The sequence below is a fragment of the Mya arenaria genome, chromosome 6 (genome assembly GCF_026914265.1).
Source record: "Mya arenaria isolate MELC-2E11 chromosome 6, ASM2691426v1".
Lineage (NCBI taxonomy): Eukaryota > Metazoa > Mollusca > Bivalvia > Myida > Myidae > Mya > Mya arenaria.
The window spans coordinates 65421080-65448636 of NC_069127.1; the positions used below are offsets into that span (position 1 = coordinate 65421080).

At 32.1% G+C, this 27557-nt stretch overlaps 1 protein-coding gene across 4 annotated transcripts in view; it reads right to left on the reverse strand.

Annotated features, from left to right (window-relative positions):
- Positions 1-27557, reverse strand: part of LOC128239369 (uncharacterized) — an 87922-nt gene that overhangs the window by 9528 nt on the left and 50837 nt on the right. The gene's annotated exons all lie outside the window — the stretch shown is intronic.

Genomic DNA, 27557 nt, shown 5'->3' on the forward strand with positions numbered 1-27557 from the left:
AACAGAAGTATATATAACTTGATTTTTCTCGTTGTAACGCGATATTGTAAGAAGAGCTGAAGTTCAAGTAATGGGTTGACCTTTAACATAAATACTATTGCCTTGCACTAGACACGCCGTTAGATCATGGTGAACATTTGTAAATTTAAAACATTTAACGCCAACAATATTGAGCCCGCCCTTTTACCAATAGCAAAACAGTTTATGAACTGTACTAGTACAACAATGGCCTTGACATTTGACCTATAATCATTCGTCAGCTGGGATCTCTAATCATTGAAGTACTTGGGGTTTACCTTTTCGTTTTTTATTATTATTTGTTTTATTGATAAGTTTCCTCAAGTTAATGCATACTTTTATAAGATTTACCTTTTGCGTTTTATCTGTTTTAAGGATTTTGGGGATAAGAGTGAGGTTTGTGCACATAAACGGGTAATAAACTGGTTTAAAACCCCAGTAAATTTACATTTTACTGACCGTTCCAAGGCGGTACCTAACAATTCTTGATAAGCATACCAATTATATATATATATATATATATATATATATATATATATATATATATATATATATATATATATATTTAGACCAATCCAACCTTTGGGTAACTTTGATGCAACCTTTGGGAGACTCGTGTCGCCCATAGGATATATGTTGTGTCGCCCAAAAGTAATTGTGTTTTTTTCTATCAATTTATTTTTTAAAATAATAAAACAATTTTGCAAACGATTTTGAACGCTTTAAAAAAGGTTCAGTCATTAAGCACTAATCAGCAGGAATACCATTTAAGGAAAAATCATGAATTTCAAAAAAGTGTGTATATTTTGAAAACAACCTTTGGGATACATTTAAATTTTTATTAATAATTTTCTTGTCATAGGTATATGATTTAGATAAGAATTCATAAATGTAAAGAACATAATATTTTTTAACAGAAAATGTAATTGTGTTCAACTTTAAAGATTCCGAAATTCCCTCAAAAAAATATTTTCGCAATAAGCGTACTTTCCGTGTTTTCGTGTCGCCCAAAGGTTGATGTATATTCAATGCTTTGCAGACTATAAGAACGACATGCTCTTTTTAGTTGTATTAGTTATTTTATTAAAAATTTAATAAATACAAATGACAAAAGTGCTTATTATAATTTATAATAGTTGTATTTTAAAATGTTTAATTGGACATTCGAACCAAACGTCGAGGAAGTTTCAATTTGGCCTACAGTCACTACCAAGGGTGACGGACCTGACGCAACTATTTGCGAATAACGAATGGCAATTATGGTCGCATGTGCTTCGTCTCTATATTACAGAAAACCGTGTTCTATATTTATATACTGATATAAATGGGAACAGTTCATTTCAAAACCATTTAAGGTACATATACTTACAAATACGTTCGAATATATTTTCCTTTAGATAAAATGAATATGCTCGGAGTTGCAAGCTAAATAAAGCACATATTATATCTTAGTTAGTAATTGAACAATTGTGACTCACAACAGTTATCTGATATTTTTTTATAATGTGCCATAATAAATGATTTTCACTGCAGTTTTATAGTTTATTCATGTATCATATGTACACAACATGACAAAACATAAAATACAAATATTTAAGAGTTCAGTGCACATCCATTCATAAAATTGAATTACAGGAGACTAAAAATACAACAACATATCTTGACATTGTTAATAAAGGATAAAAAACAATTAAGTCTATTCTAAAAAAGATAATTACTCTTATTTACATGACTATTTTAAGCTAAAAAACTATGATACATCTAAAAGGATTATCACTTAACTACTTGTACAAAGCATTGAATCGGAATTCAAGTATATTAAAACAGGTTTTGGTGGTTAATTTAACAATATCTGTATTTGAGAGTAAAAATATACACTTATTATTTTATCATGCAAACTGATATGTTTGTCTTGAAGCCTACGAAATCTGTGATTTTATTATACAAAAGCTGTCATCTTTTAATGCTACTTAACTGGTCTGGATCTACATAAACATTAATCAAAGGTAAAATATTTTCTTTTTTGAATGCGTAAGGAGTGCATGCTGCTGATAATCATTCCATAAATTGTGTTCAAATCGTATAGGCCATTTATAGCCTTTTCTATTTCCGTTGTCAACAAATGTTGCCGAAATCATTAGAAATAAAACAAGTGTAATAGGTTATTTATTTTCAATTTATACTTCTTGTTTATTGGTTTACAGGTTCAGTTCATATATGCATATTACTTTAGAAAAAGAACGGTTTAAAAAAGTAAAACACAAGCTTAATTCTGTTACATTACTGTTTAACGCGTAATGATGCGTTAATAGTGATGATTAGATGACTGGCTGTTTCCGTGTATTTATATGTGTTAACTATTATCGGCGAAACGAACTGCGAAATTATGCATTTATGGAAAATATTTCTTACTTATAACAAGATTATAAACGTGTATTCAGTAGCTAAAACCGTACAAAACATAAATGACTGGTGGGTCCTAAGATAATAACAGTCATCAAGTAAAAAAAAAGAAAAAAAGAAATACTGTTTTTCCTTTGTTTCATATTACAGACGGTGTCCTTCATTATATTTTTTAATTATATTTCTTAAATTTGATAAATTGAAACACTTCTTTCAATTGAGGTTACTTTAATTTGGGCGTGAGAGTGAATCTTTAAATGAGATCTTTTGACCAGTAACTCTTCAACTAAATTAGAAACACATGAAATGTCACAGAAGTCCTCTCTTGCTTAATGTCCAAAGAAAGTCCAATTCTAAAAATACTAAAATATGATTTTTGCGAACATTCAACAGTCAATCGCTTGAATCCTGAACTGAACGACTTAGAGACAACACTAGTGTCCCGTCTGACAATGACTGGCCGCTGACACTTAAACCGAGGAATTCGGACTTCATTGAGTAGTTCCATTGTGTTGTTTGCATTACCACTTCACAAGTAATGCATGCAATATGTCTACCATATGCAAATGAATAGTCTGTAAATGCCAAACCCTTTACTCATATCATGTATGTTTTAGTCGCTGTAAATAACTCATGGATACTTAATTGCCTTTATATAAGCGTAAGTAAGAGTTAACATTTTCAAGAATAGCATAATACTTGTGTCTTAGAGATACTTGTTTTTAAATGTTGACAATTAAATGTGTTGTAGCACGACTTTGAAACCGAGTATATAAGGATATATGTTCATGCAAGTCGTGTTTTATTACTTTGGAATACACAGTAGTTGACTTTTAAATTGAAATGTTAAAAACACCATAAATATCTTGAAAAGTCGATAGAATCTCTGAAAATAAAGCAGTAGGCCAAGGGGGGTTTGTGCATTGTACAAGTATGTGCTTCTAGCATCTATACCGACATAATGATATTTTTTTCATAACCTTGATATATGCATTTTCTCAACATTTAGGTTCTCAACTATGTGTAATCTTTATAAGAAAAATAATTTGGGTTTTCTTAATTATTACAGTATAGAATATCGGTCACTTAGTGTGAGGGCCTAGACGCGAACCCAAGCAATGACCTTTTTAAGCTTTATTTAACAGCTGAAAGTGATAAAATTAACTTAGTTGCAACCTTCAGACAATATAAGTCAGAAACTGTTAACTCAAAATGGCCCCTTAACGGTGCCAATATTAAGTATCCAGTATACTATGTTTCCTAGATAAGCAATAGTTCCACTCGGGATTAGGATTCGAAGCAGGGTCTCTTGCGAAACAACTATTCCGCACAACCGCATGGTGAGAATGACTCATTTTTATATTTTTATGGTAATTGCCCCATTTGCATTATCGTCACTTTCAAGTGTCGTGGCACCAACCCCGCACTCACATCTATGAGTCAATGTCAAAGTTTGTGAATAGACACATTTTCAATACTTATCCTTCTGGCCAGCTCTTCGGTGTAAAGCTTGTTTTAAACCTTTGTGGTACTTCTGTGGGACTAATCAAACCATTTCTTAAGAGCAGAAGGTGATGTGCCGAAATCTCATTCGTTATGATTACATGTAATTTTAAGCAGACTGCAGACGCCGCACAATTCATCTCAGGATTTCTCATTTCGACGCAAATAGGTCTAAAACCCATGAGGCAGTGGTCATAAATTATGGTTGATCTTCCTATTTTTATCGGTAATGTTTTCTATGAAAACTTATTGAATGAACTTTTTTTATTTTATTTTTTACAATTTCAATGCAATAGTTATGATGTTCAAATTGAAATGAATACTTCAAACCACGTTTTTATGAAAGATGAATCCGCCCGAAAAAGAATTTCAAAAGTATACACTGTCGTAGAATTCACTTTTCAAACGTTATTTGTGATATGATTTTCGAATTTTAAACAATACGACGAATAAACAGTTATTGTTGCTAAGACTAAAATGCACATGGGCGATATATAAGTTTAAAAAATAATCAGATCGCGTTGTCAGCCGATTAAATCTTCGATAATAAAATCAGAGTCTAAGATTACTGTGACGTCAGCTTTATCATGAACCATTTTCAGACCTTCGGTCCCAATTGCTCGATACAACTTAAGTCCCTTAAAACAGTATTAAGTTCAGCCGATTTTTTTGTTTGGTTTAATTTGTGCCATTTTACCCTTTTAAGCGTTTTGGGAATTCGAAAGGGAATTATCTGTATGCTTATCACAATGAGCTATTTTTCGTTTAGATAATTGTATAAAAGTTTGCTAAAATAATATCTTCAAAGACCAAAATAATAGTAAAAAAATCCAAATGTTGCGCTTCTTCAAAAGTTGTATTGAAATCCATATATTTCAGTTCCAATGTGACACGCCTTCACTGTTTATTTATTGTACAATTAGCGCGAAATGTCTTAATTAACTAATCAGTAAATTTCACTACGGCCATTTTAACACTGGTTCAGCCACACGTCAGAGACTTTCTGAATACATGCAATTGCGTTAATATATCAATGCACAACTTTCGTCAATTTGAATTGAACTTATCAGATGTATTTAACAGGGTATTTATTTTTATTAAATCCATGGCGCGATCATGACTCTAAAAAGCGGCCGTATAAATAACTTTCATGTTTTTTTTAGTTTAGGGTTAAGGTCATCATTGTCTATGTGAAATAGGCACTCAAAAAACACCGGCCCGTTTTAGTAGGGCATGCACATTTGATATAACATTTAAAGTATGAAAAAAAATATGATTTTTAATGCAACAGTACACACATCCTCATAAAATTCTGATAAATAAGTGTCCAAAGTGCAATAACGGGGTTATAGCAGGTACAACCCATTATAGTTGTGACCTGCAGAATGTCTTTGTCTCACGAGCTAATTCAAATTTCTCGCATGTTTCAACTTTATTTAGTAGTGGCGGGTTTGAATCAATGCTGAAACAGACCCAGACTACTACGTTCAGGAATGGGCTGTGAAAATGTGGTGACAAAATTCGCCGTCTGTGATATTGTGCCAACAATGCATTTTGCACTTCTTGTTTTAACAATCAACCCAATAACAACCATTCTTTGCAAAAGTGTATATCGAAACATTGAAGATGACACTTATTATCTGCTTGAATTGGATTCTTACAACCCCGGACCAAGCAATTGGTGTGAATCATAATATTACCCTGTACATACGTTCAAATCCCCATTACACTGCAATGTTCACAGTAGAACTGCAGGTCTATTTTGGCCGTTATACACATATATTTGTCTTCCAGCACCTTGTTCTCGGATACAAGTGTCGGTCGATATCCGTCACAGGTTAGTAATATTCAGAGTTAAATAGACTATCAGGCGCGTAAATATAGATATACGAGTACTCGGCTGAATCCATATGATATTGACACAAAACAGACAACGTTGCAATACGCATACTTGACTACCTGATGTTTATTTCAAAATACTTTAAAAAATACTAAAAATACTACAAAAGCACCTCAGAACGACCAGAATGAACCAGATTGTACCGTGGTTTACAAATGTTCCGAGAGGGGTGCAAGCACATTCATCAATAGAGGGCTAGCTACGCGTCTGACTATGGCTGTAAACCAAACACTAAGATATTCGTATTGGCATGCTTTTGAACGTGTGTTTGGTTTTACCTAAGATCAAGGCCTTCCCCTAGAAGACACGAGCAAGTATTGGTGGATGAGTGCTGGAGGCGGTGTTCACTCTTCCGTGCGTCAATTTTTTTTCAATGCCAATTTTACAACAACATAAAATGATTGCTTTGTTGCCAAAAATTGGCCTACCCAAGATATCTCAATCACAAGGGCAAGAATTTTGATAAGTTGTATGTAGCCTCATATTTTTGCTGTTAACTAACAAAAATCAAATAATATTCCTTTGGCCAAAGCATGCCTTTGCCTTAGTAAATAGCGTCTGAAGTAAAAAAAATAAAGAAAATTTCCTGAAACCGCAAGTCGCAGACCCTTGAAGTTTTTGAGCATGGTGTAATGGTGCTTTACACAGTTTGTTCAAATTAAGGTTTTTTGCTCTCTAGACTGGCCCTGTGTGGTACAAGGATTTCCATTTCATTTTTTAGTCTTATTTTAAAAATCTTCTTTAAAATTAGGGCCAAATGAACATGCACTCTCACTCACACTCCAACCACAATCACGTTAGGGACACTCAAGTGATCACTTGAGTTGAAAGAATGGAGTGACACTCAAAAGATCTTTCTGTTTTCAAACGCCTCGCTTACACTCCATCTCATCAAATGACCAATTCAGTACAAATACATGTTTGTTTTCATGAACATATCGGATTATCTGTTTCACTATGGTGGTGTTTACAGTACTTAATGTTAACATATGTTTTGGATTGTGAATATTTAAAATAACAGTTCCATAATTCGTTAAAATTCGTTTTTTGTTGTTGTTGTTTTTTAAATATAACCGTTTTCAATAGTATCACGTGATATGGATATGTATTCGAATAGTGTAATATAGTCTGCATAAAGTGGTCTTAGAGTTTGAAAATAAATTAAGACTTTATAAAAAGCACATTATATGGAAATAATAAACGAATGAATCTACTTTTTAAAGAAAATTACATCTCGGACTGAAAGCAAATCAAGAAATGTAGGGAGCCTATGATCGGATGATGATGATGACGGTAACAACAACAATAACAATAATAATAATAATAATAATAATAATAATAATAATAATAATAATAATAATAATAATAATAGTAATAATAATATCATTATATGATGATGATGATAATAATAATAATAGAATAAATCCAACTGAATGTAGGCTTGAAAATACATATTATTTCTCTGACCAAGGTCTGAAATGAACATGTTGCGTAAAACCATGTACGCGAAGTTAGCGGCCTAACAGCATGAAGTTTGAGGTCTGGCGGTCCCGCTTCCTAGCGGCCTAACAACGTTTCGTATTTCAAAACTTTTAATATGCGTTCTTTTCAACAATGATAAATTAGATGTTTCTATTCAAAGGTCAACGTTCTTACGAACATATTAGCATATTTCCTTATTTTTTAGGCTGCTGAATTGAGTGGTATCGGAATTTTAGACCGCTAGGCCATCAAGCCGTTAGGCCCCAAGATTTACGCTGCTATGGCGCTGGATTGCTCGATCAAGTTTTTGAAACAAATGTTAATAATCGCTCCAGAGTATTGCATTTTGCATAAAAAACAATGGTTTTAGCATTGTTTTAGAACTAATATAACTAATATAAAAATGTTTTGAATAAGAAATAATATAAGGCCGCTATTATAATATAATTGTGAATAAAACATTGATTTATCATTAGTTTCCAATTAAACACAATTTTTGAAGTCCACGTTATTGAAGTAAAATGTACTTCAATGGATTATCCCGGTCTCTTGACTGAGAACGAGCGGCCTTGCGGAGTGAGGTTGGTGTCCTAGCGTCCTACTTCTCTACTTCAATGCAATTGAACATTTGTTTCATTTTATGAAAACAATGATTAATCAAAGCATATGTATTCATAGATTAACACAAATCATTTTTATATGTGTTTGCTTCTTAAACAATACTTGTTTACGAAACAATCAACACTCTAAAGCGAGTATAAAACAAATTTGATCACCAATCCATTTAGGGAAAATGCCGGTATTCGCTTAAGGATATTGATTTGTCAATAGGAACATAAGATTAATTATTATTTTAGAAGAAAGCGCATATATAATGTTTTGAATTAGGAAGCAATTTTAGGTGGCCGCTTACTTCACGCCGCTTGGCCGACATGCCGATAGGCCGCTAACATCACGTACATTGCAGTTTTGAGGTTTTACGCAACATTTTTATTACAGAGCGTGGTCAGGGCATTAATATGTTTTTCCCAAAAAACAGTCAGTTGGATTATTATAAGTAGTATTAGTATTAGTATTATTAGTAGTATTGTTATTATTATTATTACTAGTATTATCGCCCTTTTTCTTTTTCTGCTTCTTCTTTTTCTCCTCCTTCTTATTCATCTTCTTCTTCTTCTTTTTCTTCTTCTTCTTTTTCTTCTTCTTCTTCTTCTTCTTCTTCTTCTTCTTCTTCTTCTTCTTCTTCTTCTTCTTCTTCTTCTTCTTCTTCTTCTTCTTCTTCTTATCATATTTACTATTATATAAAAATCCTACATCACTTGAGTTGTTATTCACTCCGATGTGTTATTTTCACACACGAAGCCGATTCATTCGCTTATTCTGTCCATGTGTTTTCGACTTAACATTTAGTATTTTTAAACGCTAAAATACAGTTTTTGCAAACAAACAAAAAATAAATTTATACACGAAAACACATTAATTAACGTGATACATTGCATTACGGCTACATATTAAAACACACACACACACACGTGCATTTCAATGCGTTTTGCATCATTTTGTTTATTTTCAAAATGTTTATTCAAGCGATTGTTTTAAAATATTAATTTCAAATTATAATAGCAATTGTCTTTTATTTGACACCATTTCTAACAATAAGGTACCCAAATCTTATATCAACATATTTTTTATGTTTACTGAAAACACCACCATAATCCGAAATGATCATGAACCAGTACATGTATTTGGTATTGTATTGGTGACTTAATGAAGTGGAGTGTTAGTGAAGCGTGTGATTACGAACATATCTCTTGAGTGTCATCCCCCTTGTACCAATAAAGTCACTTCAGTGTCCCTTGCGGGAATGTGGCTGGAGTGTTAGTGTGAGCGGCTGTTCTGAATTTGTACCTTAGTTCCCGAATAATGAACATAGCAATACATATAAGATAGATTGACAAAATAAATTTTAGTCTTCCATTGCAAAAAGACAGCAAACATTTGCACACTAAGATCTTATAGTTTGTATTTCATTATCTCAATAAATATTCATGTATTAAGATTGATTAATTTGACCTATGATTAAAGGCTATTCGTTCTGATCAATATACAACTGTCGTACCTGATTGACAATGCGTTTAATATCAGTTGAATTCTCAATTAACTATACTGTTATCATGACGTGATGCTACGTCATGCGTTATCATGTAGATAAACAGCTATTAACTTATTTTTGTGAAATAATACACAGTTGTTGTTAACCTCAAAATCAGTATTCTCTATTCTATAGTCTCGTTCAATAATTTATTTTAGGTCAATATGACCTCATATTTCCCAGCTTAAAAGAAATAAGTTTATTTACTTATTTATTTATTTATTTATTTATTTATTTATTTATTTATTTATTTATTTATTTATTTATTTATTTATTTATTTATTTATTTATTTATTTATTTATTTATCTATTTATCTATTTATTTATTTATATTAATCCATTCTATTTTCAAACGAGTCGTGTTTTCATAGATATAATTGTCTTTAAGTTACCTGTTTTGCAGCCTTATTTTCTTCACATGTTACTGTTTTTCCCAATCGCTCCACTCCGACAAGCTGTTTAAGTTTTTTTTCTGCAGACATTCAAATTCTTGCTTGTTATACCATCCGCATACAGGATAATCATATTTTGTATTTCAAAGGTAATGCTATTTACATCCATGCATAAGAAACATGATGAGTCCTAGAATGGAGAACTACATAGTTCATTAATCTTCGTGAACATTCATTTCAAGCTTAATAATTTGATGTATATCGTTCAAATACAAAATTAAATGTTTTATTGACTTATAGCTAAAAAATATATATTTTAATTGATGTTTAAGAATTTCGTGATTAACCTATTCAAATACTATGATATTTTCAACCGGATGGGGAGATCAATTGTTTGCATTCGAAAGGATTATTGGAGTTGTTTTGGTCATGTAATTAGACATTGGATTAGTATTCATTCTCATTCATCAGAGGTTTGATAACGGTATTTCTAACGCATAGCATCATCACTTGGGTAAAGAGATTAGGTTGTTTAAGCTGATTAAGTATGGTTCGTTCTCAAATGGTTTAACACGTTCTCAACGGTAGATAAACAAACACTGTTATTGATATCTACTGTATAAACATACACTTCGCCATTTTCCCCCAATCCTTAAGATGCTGGTACAGATAAATTGATACATTTAGCAGTTAGTTTCCTGCTTCGAGTTTCCAGCCTAGCTGTTTTACACATAAGCATCACAAATTAAAGTGAAGTCAGCCATCATTAGGGTGTTATTGCATATTAGATATAACAATCGAGAATATTATTTTGTATTTATATTGATTAACTATTATATTAGAAAAAAGTGGTCTAATTGAATGCATTAGAATATTGCTAAAACTAATCGGGTATTGCTTTAATTAAGTGCACAGATCTTTGTTCATAAATCGAATCGTAAAATCAATGTGTTCAAAATCAAGTTTTGCCTGCATATTATATTTTTTACATTTACGATTACATTTTATAACTTAATAAGTTTCTGTGTTTTTTTTTAATTAAATTAAACATGCAGTTTAATTGGGCAGCAGCCTCTGCACCTTTTATTTCCCAAGCATAATTTATTGTCTAAAAGGAAGCCAACCGTCTGAATTTATCATTTTGTATTGATTTAACTTAATTATTTCAGGAAAAAACCTTTAAACCTCAAACTGAGCTGAGGGTTTAGGGGGTACAAGCGCCACATGAAACAATAGGCCCCATTTTGATCAAGTGATGATACCTGATACAAATGAAAAAGATGATAACTACAAACAGAAGCCAATCACTAGATTGGATAAGCCGAAATAAAAAGTATAACCAAGTTTTTAGCATATAATATCATCGTAGGAGCCAGTTAGACAAAATGACTTAGACTGTTAATGGTGAATTGCTAAATAACATGTGAATATTAGATATATATACTAAAGTTGTCTACGCCTATACCCTTTTTCAGAAATAGCTATATGGGCAACGGTGTAAATTTATCATTTACATAATTAAACGAAATAGGTATATATGCAAATTTTAAGATTGAAACTACTAGATGGAGGTGATGTGACGCACAAAGACCGGGTACTGGTACGTAGGGAACATATAGGGCTACGATCTGATACCAGCCAATAAGGACCAGCTTTGAGTCAAGTTGACTAGTAATGAGTCTTAATGTCAGGAACCGCGGAATTTGCTATTATACGCGAGTATGTGGACTCTGGGCTGGGAGGATAATAAGTGCGCAATGTGACTTCCGGAAACTGGATACAGGCAGGTAGGTGACATTTAGTTTACCATCCTGACCCGAACCAATTAGGGAGGATCGGGTAGGTCTACTCAAAATTACTTTAAGTGTCAAGGACCACAGAGTTTTCCTTTATAAGCCAGCGTGTGGATTTTTGTTGGGGGTAAATACTTCTAGATGGGGTGGTGTGACGCCTAAAGACTGGGTACCGGTACGTATGGGATATCTAGGGCTAATACTTGGTATAAGCGAATAATGGCACCCAAAGGCACCGTGTCCTGGCTTATTCGCTCAAAGTATTGGTTAAACATTTACAAGTTGAAACAATCGCATTTGTGCAAATGTGAAGAACTAGAAATGCCTCTTAAACTAGTTAGAAGATGGTTGTTATTAGTATGATAAAATATGGAGGAAACGCCATAATATTAGTATAGTATAACCTCCAGTACGCCTGGTGTGATTTTGACGTCCGTATAGGAAGTAATTATTAAACAGAGACCCCTTATGAGTACGCTCTGCTATATTTGGTTACCCACTTCGTTTTAGAAAATGTAAACATTGTTATGCGGACGATCTAATTTATTTTATTTAAACAGCATTTTATAGCGCCTATAGTGGGTTCAATCTAAATAAGCTTGAAACATTTAAATGCAAATAAATAAACATATATTTGAAGCGTTCATACATTGAAATTCTTATTATTAGGTTAATGATTAAGTCAAATGTATTAGACAAAGAATAGGGAAACCATATCTTTTATTCACAAGAAAAAGCAAAAAAAAAATCAAGTTATATTTCAAAATACATATACATTTATAAAGATACATATAACAGCAAATTCACTTTTATTAGCAAAAGAAAAAAAAATGATTTCGAATGCCATAAAGCATAAAAAGTGAACTTGCATAATATAACTTTCATACTTATCTTCAGTGCATTTTTATGGGGTTGTATATTGATTTATCGGTTAAGACTTTATACCTCTCGGGGTGTTTACATAGATTTCTTTATAAGAAGATGCATACCGCATTAGCGGATACGGTTGTTGATTAGTCAGTCCTGTTTTCTCGACTCCACCTATCGTCTGGTGATCGGCATTTTCACAATCAGCTGGGTTTAATCGTTTATAACTCAAATATTTCACATTGTTTATAATTTGAAGCCTTGATGAAAGCATAACAGTTAGATGGCAGTATTTTGTATTGGTTAATTCATTATTGATTGTGATCGTTTCTGACCGAAAAGGTTTGGGAAGTCAAATTTATATGATTTAAAGAAAAAAATGCACTGCCTCTTCCTAACAAGATGTCACAGAGAACACTGACTATTATCAAAAAGAACAGAAAACATGAATGTACCAACAACCAGCCATAAAGCATAAGTCTAAGACGGAAAATTACACAAACCTTCAAAGAATTGGCTGGCTCCAGTTGTTTTGCGCAGTCACATAAAATGTTCCTTAAAAAATGTCGGGCAGCAAAAACAAAACAATGGTAGGGAAGGTGTGTGTTTTCATGAATATCTCATATTGAAATAAGAAATTGTCAGTAATATAATGAAATATAATGAAATAAATAAGACTTATGTGTGATACAGGGCAGTATTATTACGTTACTAAAATGCAGATTTTGCCTTGATGTATTTTTAGGCAACATGCAGAAACCCTCCCAAAGCAGGGAATGTAGTTAGTGAGAAGTATGCCACAAAACATGTTTTGCATATTTATTTATAAGACTTATTGCTATGTTTCTTAAATGTTGTATGAAAAATGATTTTAGCAAGAGATAAATCAGAAGTGATCGTAAAGCTTTAACGTCACTAAAGCCAGAACACAAGAAGAGACGCCACAAAAAAGGTGGAAATATATTGACACCTAAGACTACATATACATCGTAACCAAAATAAGATTGATGTTGTTTTAATCTTATACAGACTAAACGAATTATATCTGTATTTTGCATGTACTTTGAATAGCATTTTTGTAATATTTTGTTCGAAATTATCCTTTTTTATACGCCATAGCGTTTTTTTTGTACGCATTTATACTGGACTTACTTGTACTGCTGTAATAAATAACTTGTTGATTAAAGTGTAATTTATCATTTTTAAAATAATCATATGTCTATGGTGTTTAAGCTATTCAAGATCTTTGCATAAATAAACTTATTTCAGCACTTATGTACGTGATAAATAATAAAGACCTCTTATCTAATCGAGCTACTATTTTCTTTTTGTCTTATAATTATGTTAATGTGTTGAGATATATATTTCTGTTAAACCAAAATAATTATCAGTCTTCGCTATTTCTAGAAATGTTCATTATTATAAAGCTAAGACTATAATCTTGACACTCGTTATCCTCCTTGCACGTTCAACTTATAGTGTTAATAAGCCGAACGGACGCACTTACGCAAACACTGACGCACCCACGCACGTACGCATCTACACTCTACACGGACTCGTCTGTTTGGTTTACTCATATCTTAGGCCAGATTTTTTTTTTCGTTTTACGGGAGCGCCGTACCTAAATATTGCAAAACCCAAATAAGAAAAATATTCAAATTCCTAACTTTTTTTTTCTTTCCGCGCCCGTTTTTTGATCTCCGATAGAAAATAGAATTTAGTGTGTTTTTAACTTATTGCTAATTTCACAACAACAACAAATTATCGCGCACAATTTCCAAGATGGCGGAAGCCGGCGCTTCTTGCTTTTGATGTTAACTGAAATGTGTTTCATTGTTTTGTGATATCACATGCATATTATATGTGATGATGAAAATAATACTTGAAACTTGCTTATTATCATCATCTAAGCGATTGCGAGGAAAGTGGCCGCCTTTACGAAATTTTAAAGTGAATTTAGTTTGAAGACTGTTGTTTATAAAATCAGTGCGTTTGTCATTTTGTGATATTTATACAAAAGCATAAGATCTCTAAAATATTTCTGTGTGTAGACCTGTTTACACGGGGATACACTGAGAATAGTAATTTGCTGTACATGTTCCGACTACAGAAAAAGACGAGAATGTGACATTGGATTTGGCTTGTTTGTCAAATTAAGTTATACCAACATATCGCATACCATTTTAATGGGCATTGGCTCCTCTTTTCATGTCACTCATTTTAAAATGGATTGTGTGTATGTTGATTAAGAAACTGAAATAAATGGACTCTACTGTGAAATCTGGTAAGTTTGAGTTACATACCTTGTTTCTTTTCTTGTATATCAAAGACATTAAATTTGTTCAGATGTGTTGTTTATCTCAATATACGATGTACCCACAATGATATTAATCAACATTTTAGACACAAACAATATGCCAGATGCCTTATGTTTTGCCGGTGCAGTTTCAGTGACTATAAAAAGCACGACAAAAGTATATATGCTCATATTAAAATCATGCATATATAATAATTTATGTGTAATTTTACTAATTTTTATTTGAAAGTGCAGTGTTAAATACTGTGGAGTTACAGTTGAAGAATATATTTACATGTGGTGTGAATCAGTTGACTTGTGGCGTTTAGGGAGTAAAATGAATATCCAAAATTAATGTTGAAATAAGTTCCTTAAACGTGCATTATGCACCAGGTTATGAACCAGTCAATTGTAACCACGGCCCCTAGGTCCGGGGGTATAAAGGGATAACGAGAGAAGCGAGCGGTTATTTACCTTCCAGGGCCCCGCAGTGCTGAGAGAATGCGGTTTTTGATTTTGCGCCGAAAATAGTGGGGAATGGGCCTTACCTCAGGGTGCAGGGGAATTGTCGTGGATTTGACCAGTAGACTGTCGTCTGTCTCTACGCAGGACAGGGCTTTACCAAGGATTAGCTGGACTGAAAGTCAAAGTCTCCGCTATTCTCAAGACCTGGGTTGGGGGAGGGGCTGGTTACAATTCAATGGTGCATGATTAAGGCTACTTGTGACTTGCAAGCCATGTTATCAACTTTAAATCCTTGGTGCAATTCAAACGATATGAATGTTAACACTATGAAGAGCAATGTTGTACATTTTAGACCAAATTCAGTGAAACTTTCTGACTATGTTTTTAAATGTGGTACATCCACTATAGAATATTCAGACAGATATGTATATCTTGGTGTAACACTCACAGAACATATAGACTTTAATATAACCGCTAAAAGTGCTGGTCGTGCCTTGGGACTTCTCATCGCTAAGTTTAAAAACAATGGTGGTTTTCCATTTGACGTGTATTCAAAGCTCTATTACTCCTGTGTAGTGCCTATAATAACATATGGGGCTGCTGTTTGTGGAACAAGGTCTTTTTCATGTATAAATGAAATACATCACAGAGCAATGAGGTTTTTCCTAGGTACAGGCAATTATACCCCTATTGCTGCAGTTTATGGAGATATGGGTTGGAAACCAATCATTGTTGATCAATGGAAATCAGTCTGTAATCATTGGAATAGATGTCTTAGATATGATGTATCAAGAATTAACAAGAAAGTATTTGATTGGGCTGCAGTTAAAGGAAATAATAGATGTAGAAATTGGGCATTTGCTGTAAAGGATAAATGGTTGTCTCTGAATCTGAATTCATATCTCCAGCTACCATTTTCATATAGTAAACTTGTTTCAGATCTGACAGATGCAATGTTTAAAAAACATGTTGAGTTATGGAAGAATGATGTGAATATAAATTTTAGAAAACTTAGAACATATAAATTGTATAAGCACTCATATGAAACTGAACTGTATTGTAAATTGAGTTTTTCTTTTCCACACAGATCTGCTCTAGCTAAGTTTAGATGCGGGGTTGCACCCCTGAGTATTGAAACAGGTCGTTATCAGAATATTCCAGAAATGGAAAGGGTATGCCCCTTCTGTACTGATGTTGTCGAGTCTGAAAAACATGTTATTCTACATTGTCCAACATACAATGAGCATAGAAAGTTACTCATTGATAAATGTAAAACGTTAGTTTCAAACTATGGTAGTTTAAATGATAATGATAAGTTCATACTTATATTCACCCATTCAGATTTAACTAGAACATTAGCCAAAACCTGTCATGAGATTTTAACTGTTAGAAACAATATGTTGTATAGCAAAAATATGTAAGCTAGTCAGTTCTGAATATGTATACAGTTATCATGATAGTCATATTTATGATGCCTGAGTACTTATTCAGCTCTTTATTAGTATTTTAATAATATCAGATGTTTTAAAAATGAAACATGTCTTTGTATTTTATAATTCTCAACATTTTTATATAATGGTAGGATGAGTCAGTTAATCTGTTCGCTCCTAACCTAGTTAGAGGTGATACAATGTTTATTAAAATATTTCTTACCAGAGCTTATTTAAAGCACCAAAGATACAGCTGTTACATTTTATGTTCTTCTCGCTTTTAAGACTTCTTTTAGACACCTAGTGTCACGATTAAATGACTCAACCTACTTTTTAGTGTATTATTGTGTCAAAGTATACAATGATATATAATGTATTCATATGTGTTGTTTGAAGCAGTTTGCACACTGTGAAATGTTATGTAAAAGTTTTATAGTCTCTTGTAATTCTATAATATAGAATGGCCGCATATATATCCTGTTTTGTACATACTATGTTTTAACTGATTTGAATATATGTGGATGAGACTTAATAAATAAATAAATAAAAAATGTGAAAACGACTTCTTGTTTTGACATTATTATACAGATCTATTATTCATCAATCGATGCCTCTGTATATACCTTCTTTAATCATAAGTTTATGTTTAGAACACCTGAATCGTGGTAATGCTATTCTATACTTCATAATATTAATATAGTTAAGATTGGGTTCATATATATAACTTTTCCTCATAACTGCATACGATTTTAACTTTCTGCTATTATTAGCATCTTCAAACCAACATAATACGCATTGATCATGAGCACGTTGGATTAACATCTCCAATTCAACTTTCGTAACATTTGCATTATGCTACATATATGTATGTCAAACTCATCTAATAAGCGTTTTACTTGTATGGACAGGTATAAATCTGAAGGTATTTTGATAAGGCGTATTGATGATCACATAAAAATATTGCGCTGAATGTTTCTTCAAATAAAAGAACTAATACAAATGTCAAATGGTGAGCAATCTCGAGAGTACTCGGTACAACCTAAGATATTCGTACTAAATTAGTATCAAGATTGCTTGTTTATTGTTTTCATCTGGATGGGTTTATATTTTTATTACGTGAATATTTTGCATGTATGAGAAACGAAATATCACCCACATGACACTTTCAATAGCAGATGTAGAGCCACAGTAAGAAAATACTAAAAATGCTTGTAAATAGTGTCCAAAGTATTTGGTCAAATCCGACCTTTGGGTAACATCTTGCGACCTTTGGGAGACATTGAAAATTTTCACCAGAAGGTCATATCTTCTTTCGACCAATAGTCATTGTGCGTTATGTGTATGCTTATTCAAGGTTACTTTACGTCGTAAGTTAATTATTGATTTGCAAAACATTTATTATCTGCACAGTTTCAAAGGTCAAGTGATAATTTCATTGTTAATATAACAAAACATAGCTCCCAATTTAGTAGTACTTGTAATTTGCAGTCGATCGTGAAATACAAATGGACTTCGTAGAAAACTTGGCGATACTAAATTTGTGAACATTATATGTGAATATGATATAGTAATTTTAACAGAGACATGCCTATCAGAAAAAAACATACTATAAATTTAGACATAGGAAATTTTCATTATGAGCCTTTCTTTGGTACTAAATATAAAAATATAAGAAAATATCGTTATAATGGGAGGTATCTCCAATTATTTTAAGGATAGTTTTAGAGAAAATATTACAATTATTGAAATACATAAAAATGTTGTTTTGTAGACTAAAATATGTTTAGGTGTCCTTTCAGCATTCGAAGATTTATATATATGCAATCTATATTTACCACCAAGTAATTCCACTATTTTAAAACAATCGTGTATAACATGGAATAAGCAAAATATTACATGCAATAAAATGAATACAGTTTCGTGAAGTCAAACGGCATTATTCTTAAAAATATATACGAATACTTATGCCTATGGTTTCAAACTAAATGAAGTCAAATGTATAATTACAGGCAATCGCACATTAAGATCAACATAGTATAGAGATACTGGTTTTATTTAACATAATTTCGTATCATGATAGTAAGCACATAATTATATTACATTCAGTAGTCAGTACATCATTTCAAAGTTTTGTAGAAACCATTGGTTACCTGTAAGAAATCTAGGATCTAGTCAACATTATTATTATTATTATTATTATTATTATTATTATTATTATTATTATTATTATTATTATTATACCTGATTTATATAGCACTCTTGTCATATGGCAATATACGTCCAAATGTGTTTTACAATACATATACACAAAATATGAAAACAAACAATTAGGCTACAAATTAAGTTAGCTAAGTCTAGCTAATGCAGAACTAGCTTTAAGACCGACCGCCTGGTAGTGTTCTTGATTTGTATATATGTTGGCTGAAATTTTATCATCAAAGGAATCAAAATAATGGTAAACAACACAAAATGTTGCGTTTCTTAAAACATTGTTTTGAAATCCGTATATTTCAGTTCCAACGTGACACGCCTTCACTGTTTGATATATGAGTCTTACTTATTTTACAATGATTGCGAAAACTGTTAATTTACTTATCAGTAAACTTTCCTTTCTTCACAATGGACCATTCAACACTGGTTCAGCAAACGTCGAGGACTATAAGTTTTGGTATTTCAAGCTCCTTGAATATATCCTAAATATTACACCAATTAAAGATAGTTTGACAAAATATACTTTAGTTTTCCATTGCAAAAAGACTGCAAACAGTTGCACACTTGGTGTTTTATTATTCGTTATTCATTATCTCAATCAATGTACATTTTTAAAGATTGATTTTTTGAAGTTTTACTATGATTTTAGGCTATTATTTCTGCTCAATATACAACATTCCTGAATGACAATACGTTTAGTATGAGGAACATTTTGATTAACTTATATTTAATTTAAAGCATCATCTGATACGAGTTGTATATATAAAATTGGTTCTGCCATAGTGAGCTCAACTTGTGCAGTTCTAAAAAATAGATATAACGTCACACTGATACTTGATTTTGTTGCATATGCAGTCCATTGTGACCGCAAAATCAGAATTATCAATACTATCGGTCAATAACGCAGTTTTCCCGGCTACTTCTAGCATCACATAACAAACAAACAAAACGCAAGTCAATTAGTCCAAAAAAAAACATTTTCAATTAAACAAATCAATCATTTATAAGAAATATGAATGCCTGCGTGTATCACACGCTCGCACACGCGCACATGCACACTCACAGATTACACCATTTTGTATCGATCCATCGATACCATCATGTTATCACATAAAGTGTTTATAAACTATTTACAGTAAATTAAGGAACACATACAATGTATTTAAGTCAGTATATTGATCAATTAAAACAACAACAATATCGTAAATACAATTAAAGGTTATCTGTTAATTTGTATCTAACAGAATTTACACAATTTTTTTTTATTTGCATCTGATGTTGTAAAGCAATTCTTACATGTTTTTAGATTTATGTTTATCTATTCGTAAAAGTTCTAAACGTTTATTCTACAAGCATGTGTTTCTTCTATTGTTTTGTATGCCTAAAATGAGCGATATCTTCTTCGTTTAGAGAAGATGTCCTATGCTTCAGTATAAGATATAGTAATGATTTCTCAAAAATAGCTAGTGTGACGATTTAGTAAGAATTAATATTCAAATGCAGCTGTTTGATACTACCAATGGTTTATATATTGAATCCGTTTTATTTTTTTCAAACAATTTTTATTCGCGTTTTAAAGCTGTTATTTCACAGATTGAACGTTGTGACAACTGTTTTAGAACGAGCCAAATTATGTGAAAATGCATGTAAACAAGGCATATAAGAATTCAGACAGAAATTGGTCCCAAATATATATTTTTATTTAAGTTCGAAATATGATGTTTTATGCATTTGTTGTAAACAGTTAGTAACACTTTTAGCTTTAAATATAAATTTAAGAACGGAACTATGAAAATCTGCGGTCTTTTATCAGCAGTCTTTTATCGCTGGTTTGCAGATATTTAGTACTACGAAAAATTCTGCTCATTTCTGTACAAAAAATAAAAAAGGTTGTAAAAAACGTTAAATATGTGCTGCTAAGCAATATACTTGTTTGGACCTGTTAGTTAAAGTCTAGTTATTTTCTTCACACGTGATAGCTGTTATTTCCGATACGCACCACTCTGATATGCTGTGCAAGAATAGTTTCTACGTACATTTATTTTTTGTGCATTTACGTTAATTGTTTTGATAAGGTAAGACACAATCCATATACAAAACAATCAGATTTTGTATTTCAAAGGGAATGCCTATGATGTATATTATTTATATATATAAAACATGAGGTGTCCCAGAATGGACCCTTGGTCAACTAAAGAGTTTATAAATTTTCCTGAATACGAAATATCAATTTGATGAATGTCGTTCAAAAACAAAGTCAATGTTTAAAGGGATTATAGCAAAAATTCTATAATTTTAATTGATGTTTAAGAGTTTCGTGATTAAGAGTTTCAAGAGTTTATTGGCGAATCGGCATGTTTGCCTTTGACCATTTACAAACTATCTAATTATGGCCAAGACACAAAAGTATATTGATTTATAAAGCAATTATGTGATAACATTACATATATATTCAGTGATCAACAAAATCAATTTCTTGGCGTATGATATTTTTCCTGCGATAATTTGAATGGATTATCGGATTTGTTTTGGTCATGCAATTAGAAATTTAAGTTGCATTTATTCTCATCCATCAAAGGTTTAACAATTAAAATCTTACGCATAAAACCATCACTCTGTTCTAATAGATAAGATTGTTTTAAGCTTATTAAGAATGTTTCGTTCTCAAGGGGATACACGTCTTCTGCAAAGTAGATAAACAAGTATCTGCTATTTATATATGCAGTGTAAACAGTAACTTCGCCTTATCTCCTCAATCCTTAGATGCTGGTACAAATAGGTTTACATATAACAGGTCGTTTCCTGCTTCAAGTTTCCTGCCTATTTATAACTGACCAACATTTAGAATTTAAGAGAAGTCATCTATCATAAGTTGATAGTGAATTTCAGATAATGATATAGAATTGTTTTAATGTTTTATTTGTTTTGATTAACATATATATTGATGCATTGATTACATTTTAGAATAACATCAAAATGACGAATCCACTATGAGTTCATATATTAAAGTAAGGTACATGTTTTCCATAACAACAAGACGTTTTTTTCATGTCTAGATAAAAATGCTCTGGGTTACTACTAGATAAAAATTTCAGACGAAACACTTTATATAAAACATAACCCGAACAAACGTCTTGTAATCAATTATTCCGACATAAAAGCGGAACTCTGTTAAGCAAATATAATCTATTTTTCAAATGGACGGCAAAAATCATAAAATACGTCGAAATGTGTTATCATGTACTGATAAACCAAAATCAGTTCAGGGTTAAACCTCCTCACCAAAAACAAGCATTTTAATCTGATGGTGTATGGTTTACAAGCGGCATATCTAACTAGTTTTCCCCAAATCCTCAAGATTAAATATTGTATCCCAAAATAATATTTTAACATGTAAATGTTCATTTGAAGACAATAAAAGTAGTTACTCATACTTAATACGTAATACACGTACATCTGCAATAACCTGAGTCGACTATACTTAAAAAACAGTTATAATTAATATCTTCTTTCCATCAACTTGAGTGCTTAGTTGCTAAATTCAAATTCATTCTTCGATAAATCACTGTAACTGAGGTTCACTCCATGTGTGAGCGACATGAACCTTATATAGGCCCTATTTTAACCAACGAAGGATAACGGATAAAAGTTAAAACAATAAATAACGCAGCTTAAAACAAATAACTATGCGGGTTACGTCGAAATATAACATATATCCAAGGTATTAATAAATAATATTACCGTAACAGCAAATTAGGAAATATTTCATGAAGGCTGATGAATGGCGAATTACTAAACATTCGTTATTAATATAATATAATAGTATATGTTATGAATAATATGGTTCATAATACTAGAACGATGTGGTTTGACTTTTTAAGACCGGATACTGGTACGAAGGGGACAACTTGAACTACCATCTTATATCAGCAAACAAGGGCCAGCTTAGAGAACCACGTATTTTTCTATTATAAGCCAGTTTGTTGACTCTGGATGGGTTTCATGCTATTATAAAGACGCGATGTGGCACCCGAAGACCGGACAAAGGCACGTAGCGGAAATCTAGTGCTCAAACCTGATCCCAACCAATGAAGGCGCTTTGGGTAGATTTACTATTTAAATAAAAATACATAAATGGTCTTGTACCGCAGATGTTTCTATACCAGTGTGGGAGAGAGAGGTTTTGTGATTTTAGTGCATATGCTAACATGTATAAAAGCCTCTAACACTTAATATTGATGGCCACTATTATGATGAAATATAAAGAAAAGTACGTTATATTATATTATAACTAAAGTACACCGCGTAATTTTGACGTCTTATAAATACGCTCTGCTAATCTTGGTTCCCGTCTTTATTTTAGAAAACGTAAACATTGTATTGTGGACCACATTTTGTCAATTTGAGAATCATTTCAGTGCGCAAACTTTGTCATTTTTAAAGTGCTTAAGGACTAGTTTAAAAATGTTTATCGTTATTAACCCATCCTGTGGTTCATGCGTTAATCGCACTGGTGTCATAGTAGGGGCCATTTTCTGTGTACTCGTGTATCGTGTTCAGAGCCATTTAGAGTAGACGCTTTGCTATTAGAAATTGGCATTGTCTTATTAACACATTTAAACAATGTGCTTAGCCAATGTATTTATTAATTAAACCGATTGGAAATAAGAATTGTTTTTAAATAGTTATATGACATGTATTTAAATCCCTTTTGATTGAATGGTCACCATTGTTCTATCCAAATTGTGACGCATTCCGGTTAAATTGTATAAACGGACTATCTACATAACTCTTTTCCTTATTTAAAGGCATTATGATACAATCACCATTTGAAAGCAACATAAACTAAAATACAAGATGTATTGGTGCATTTCTATAGCTTCACAGCTCGCCACCTAGATCGGAGATCAAATAAGCTAAACAAGCCCCTTGGCAATAGTGCGTAGTCAAGAGAAGTCATAATTAAGATTTATATCACGGAATATCAATAGTCTTTCAATAACAAAAGTTATATAACAGCCTTTTAGACATTATTTATAAGTTTGATATCATATTTTCAACAGACACATTGACTTCTAAACATACTTATATTTTTTATTTAAGCATTTAAATTGAAATAAGCGGTGGCATACCAATGTCTTTGTTATACTTCTTTTTTACCCTAAAAACAACAACACAAATGTGCAATACCAGACGAGTTGTTTATTAGATGATGACGTGAAGCCAGGTTAAGTAAGTATAAAACGAGCACATATATTTATGTAGAGCACAACACAATGAAATTCACTGGCAAAGTCCTATGCAGTGCAGCCGACCGGCCAGGCAAAACCAGAGACGGTTAACTCTGGAAACCTGTGTTCGTTTGCCAAATGTCGATCCACAACGTATGAATGTCGAACCTCATTCATTTGTCTGGTTTCAAATATGGATATAAAACAGTGAAACAAAATCACTAAAGATATTGAAGTGAAAATTTAGGTTACGAAGTGAACTGAATGAAGTCGACTGGTAGAATGACTCTTCACGCTAATATACCAATATAGCACGAAATCCTCGTGCAAGACTGACCACTACTGTATTCAAATTCTATCATTTCGCCAAGACAAATATTTCACGCTATACTAACGAAACGCGTGAAATGAATATTATCATCACAAATCATTTAGCAAATATTTTGAAATTGCTGAGAAAAACCAATAAAGTAACTGTAAACTATTACGATATGATCAATTTGATTGTTTTCGGTTTTGAAAAGGATTACCAACTTAATTAATGTTTGGTTACAGCGGATGGCAGTAGCTCTAAATCATAGATTACCTAACATTCGACGGGTAATCAGCTGTCAGATTGTGCTTACATTCCACCACGTGATTCAAAAGATTATGTGCTAGTTACACAAGGTAAACGCTTCATCGAGTTATGTCAATCCAAATTTGATATTTTTGTTATATGTCGACTGCACACCGATCAGGTATGGGCGAATATACATTTTATTAAAAAAGAATCAATCAGGCGTATTGGATTATTAAATACTTCAGCTTCAAAATATATTTTCTGTTTCAGACTTTCAAATACAAGATCCAACCGAAGTTTCGAATCTTTCATGGATCGTTTTCGCTTGTAATAAGCAGTTGGGGAAAAATTAATGCCAAAATAATAGTAAGAGTAATAATATCAATAATGATAATACAATTTAATGGAATCCATCCAAAATTGAAGAACTTAAAAGTAGTTTGTCATTCAAATGTAACCAATTGTCTTGATTTGGTAGAACAAGTAGATTCTCATTAAACATTGATGGTTCAACAAATTCGTTCATACAGATAATTCAAATTCGTCTTTGTGTCGGTCTGCCAAAAAACAAAATGATACAACTTCTAGAAAATCGCTTCCAAAAAAGCCGTGAGAGCATGAGCAAAATAAACCTTAACGATTTTTAGAAACAAAATAAAAACGAATATAAAAAAGTCAACCAAAATCTGAGAATCAAAATGCGTCGGATTTATATGATAATTTCAAAACACTATATAGTACTTAAGATTATACTAACAACTCAAAATTAAGAGCAAACATTTGCGATGACAATCTTGATAAAAAGGTAATTTTGGCAGATTAATGAAGCTGTAATGCTGAAATCTATAAAACCATATTTACAGATATATCACCGTTTCTATTGAAACTATTAAATCGCATCTTTACCACAGGAGAATATCCCAGATCCATTTAGGGAAGAATATTAGTACCTGCATTTAAAGGGAGCAATGAAGACGACCCAAAGAACTATAGAGGTCTGAGTGTAGGATGATATCCCCCCGGATGATTGCCCCCCCCCCCCAGACATTAGCCTCTAGGACCATATCCCCCCGGATGATAGCCCTCCCAGACAATAGCCCTCCCCCGAGACAATAGCCCCCCTGCATATATATAAATGACTTAACATATATACACTCTTTTAAATTTGCATATTCATAAAACTCATAAAACATAAAAAATGCCATTTAGTGGTCCTTTGACTTATATAGGGCGACAAGCAAAATTTTCATTTAGCATTGGATTGTGAAATGTAAATGACTCAAAGTATAATTATAAACTGGACAAAAGATAAATATCCTTTATTTAAGTATTATTTAACGTTCAATTAGGCAAACAACTTTGATGTTTCCACCCCACCATGTGAATAGTATACTATTATGCAATTAATGTGTTAGGTCAATCAGTAATTATCAACTGGATTGCACTAAAACATCTTCAAAAGAAATAAAACATATAATGTCATTAATTTATCGCATTAAGGATTATCACCCTATTAAATAATTAAAGGTCAATGTTAATGCTAATTAAAGGTGAGAACTTACTGATCAAAGATTATTAAATAAGTGCTTAGTCAACAAATAACAGAGAAAACAATTAACTATTAAAATAATAAATGTTTCATTGTAAAATCACATGCTTTTTCCGTTTATTTTTCACTATTCATGATTTTTTTTCATTGATTTATGCCTTTGGGTTGTTTCATTTTATAATAAAAATCATTGTTTTGCAAATTTGCTTAAATAAACTGGTTATAATATGCATTTTAATATTGGGGGGGGGGATATCGTCCGTTTTTTTCACTAAGACGTGGGGGCTATCTTCCGGGAGGGCTATGGTCCTAGGGGCTAATGTCGGGGAGGGGGGGGGGCAATCATCCGGGGGGGGGGATATTATCCGTACCTCTCATTGATATTTTTCTTCTTCTTTTTTGATATCAACCCTCATTGATATTTTTCGAACTTTAATTCTCCAATATTTCTTAAAAGATTGACGTGGACCAGTCTTAATAAAACTATTTAAAATCAATTTCAAAAAGGCAAGTCTACGATTTATTGATATTTTACTAGGGATGGCATCGAGTACCCGAGGACTTGAGTACTCGATCGAACGTCCGAGTACACGAGTACCAAATCACTACTCGAGTACTCGGGAACAAATCTATAAAAATCACCAAATTCACGATTAACAGACAAAATATCAGATCTGGTTATTTGCCAAGAGGACAATTTACGGTCCCTCTAATCCCCGCTGTGTACACAATTGACGTCAGTCAATTAGTTGACAATTGTTGTGATAGTTGAAAACTGTCAACAAAGGACCTCTATTTCAAATTAGCACTGATGTCAATTAGCGAAGTTTTGATAGAGGTACTTTCACCTACACAATTCTATTGTATACCAATTAGAGACCTTTCACCAAACAATGGACGCTAACGGGCGAAAGAGTATCGAATGTTACGAGAATTGATTTCTTAATGGGCGTATTTTAACTATTTTTGCAATGATTATCACAATTGATTGGTTGAAATTTTAAATCAAGAATTATGAATATTAATGAGGTAAACAACAATTACACAGTACAAAAAATTATCATTTAAAAAAAAAATGTAGAGTAAACAACTAAACAACTGAACTTCGTATTGAATTTCGTTCACTATTTTTATGTATGCTATTAATTTTCGTTCATTGTAATTGTGATTGTTGTTCATTTCTGCGGTGCATACTTGTATAAAATGAAACGAATAAGACAGATTAAAAGCCTGAAACAACATTTATTTTCTTTTTATATCATTTTTTGTTAAAATACGTAATGAAAGTTTACTTTAAAGGTGA